The 2,426-nt window shown below is 39.7% G+C and overlaps 1 protein-coding gene across 6 annotated transcripts in view; it reads left to right on the forward strand.

The window, feature by feature from the left end:
* The window catches only part of LOC109546312 (GATA-binding factor A), a 36,333-nt gene that overhangs the window by 29,671 nt on the left and 4,236 nt on the right, over positions 1 to 2,426 (forward strand). The gene's annotated exons all lie outside the window — the stretch shown is intronic.

The following is a 2,426-nucleotide window of genomic DNA, read 5'->3' on the forward strand; positions in this document are numbered from 1 at the left end:
ATTTGGGCCCCCGTGTAGCGAGATTTTAGTTTTCGTCTCAAAATGCTTCACTCAATTGAGCGTTTTCTCTATTCAGAATAAAACTCTTTATCAAATTAGGTTTAATTAACTCAACAGATTGCAGCTAAAAATTTTCCTTCATAACTGCGACGTCCTTAATCTGCTGTTAAGCTTGGATAGTTTTATTTGAGCCTCCGTGTAGCGAGATTTTAGTTTGCGTCTCAAAATGCTTCACTTAATTGGGCGTTTTCTCCATTTAGAATAAAACTCTTTATCAAACTAGGTTTAATTAACTCACCAGATTGCAGCTGAACATTTTCCTTCATAACTGCGACGTCCTTAATCTGCTGTTAAGCTTGGAGAGTTTTATTTGGGCCCCCGTGTAGCGAGATTTCAGTTTTCGGCAACAAACTCTTGACGGAATTGGAATATTTTTTCCAACTTGCAACATTTTTGCGTGTTGGAACGCATAAAACTATTGAAGGAAGTTTGTTTCCGCCTCTTCAGTGCTTAGAATTTTTCAGAAATTAAGACCGTTTGGAAGCTCTGGCCCAATGGAAAAATGGTCCGAACTATTCCTGTTCCGATCCTAAAATCTCTCCTCCTACTACCGTTTTAGACGATTGTTCATTTGAAACACCAATATGGAAATATCTTGTTTGCCGAATCGAAGCAACCTGCACAATTCCCAAAGGCAAAATTGAGCTTTTCCCGAGAAAACGAAATTTCTTGAAGCAATTAGGCCTTAATGCGCTGATAAACTCGCCGTTGAAGTTGAGCGAGAGCACGTTATCTTATCAAGGGGTTTGAGAAGTTGGGAGTTAAAGTGAGCCGTCGATCCGGGTGTCAACTACTTGCACTATCTTATCGCCCGGCTCATTATCCGGGACATGTGGAGGCCTCGAGCTGCAGCTTTCACCCCAATTTCACCCCCGAAATAGACGCAGGCGACTGTTGCGTGAAAACGCACTCAACGCCGGCCATCGAGTCTTCAAAACTCCGCCTCGGATGGTCTTCTTCTCACCGGCCAGACGGCCAACGACCATTCTCGATTAAGAGCATCAATTAAGTTGATTGCCCATGTTCGAGCCGTTCCCCTGGACATACACCGTGTACCAAGCCGGACCTCTACTTGTGTAAAAACACTGTGTAAAAAGTTCAGAATTTTCCAATTGCAATTTTTCTACAAAATGTTTACTGGCCAAGACGCCATTTAATAATGTTTAAAACATTCGCATTTGTTTTCCATACATTTCGAAAAAGCCATTTTTTTGCCGTACATTTCAGGGGGCATCTGCAGGATTTTTCAAGGGATCCAAGGTTCTTATGATGCGAATAAATGTACTCTTGACAAATTGACCAGTGGTAACTTTTTCCCATCTTTTGGACCAATAGTTTTCTGGAATTCGGCTAGAAACGCTGTCTCCAAAAAAGTTGAATATATCCGAAACTATAAGTGATAACGCAATTCTGGGCAAAATACAGTAAAAAGTTAGAATTAACTTTTCCTCTAAAATCACCAAAAGGCGAGTTACTGGAGGTTTTTTGAGGCGCAATTGCGTGAAAACCATGCGGAGAAGGTTTGGGAGTTTTGTGGAACTTTAAAGATTCAGTTCTCTCCAGGGTCCTGGATAAATATAAAAAAAATTCAGTAGACCCCCCTAAGAAGCGCCGCTAAAATCGGTTTTTGTTAAATAAATTTTAAACTCCTTGTCCTAAATTGATATATTTTGCTGTTCGAGCTCGCCAGGAACCGACCAGCTTATACACCTGAATGCTCATATTTTGGACACCGTGTATCAGAATGGCACCAGGAAAACCTTTTTGGATAGCCCGAAGCTTAATCCAAAAAAACGTTCTCTTGCTTCACATCAATAAAATGAACAGTTTTCCAGAAAAAAACTGTTCTATTTTAATACATTTTTAATTAAATTGAACCTGTTTGTTGAACCCTCCACAACATCCCAACAGTGTTTCTTATGCGATCGCAATAAAATGACATTTCTTCCCTAGTTTCAACAAGAGTGGCATAAACCAAACTTTTCAGGTTTGAGGACTGTTGAGATGAAAATCTAGTGGATGTAAGTCGGGGGAACGGGGCGGCCAAGCCACAGGTCCTCCTCATTTGAAAGAAACATTGTTTAGATGAATCTAATGGAATTAATTTTCTAAATTATTAACCAAAAAAGTGAATTACACAGGTTCCTATCAAAAAACTTCCAAACCCAGACATTAATTGAAGAAAATCGGTGTTGATATAGTGAAAAAAATCATCAAATGAAACAGGGCCGGATCCAGCTTTAAATCCAGGGGGGGGGTGGGTTAAGGAAAAAAAAATACAGTCTTCTGTTATCTATGAAATTAGAAAAATTATCGTCGTTTTGTGCAAGGGTGGCGTAAGATTATTGCAAAATTTCATGTTTTCC

The sequence above is a fragment of the Dendroctonus ponderosae genome, unplaced genomic scaffold (genome assembly GCF_020466585.1).
Source record: "Dendroctonus ponderosae isolate FM_Combo_2020 unplaced genomic scaffold, Dpon_F_20191213v2 Dpon_F_20191213_11, whole genome shotgun sequence".
Taxonomy (NCBI): Eukaryota; Metazoa; Arthropoda; class Insecta; order Coleoptera; family Curculionidae; genus Dendroctonus; species Dendroctonus ponderosae.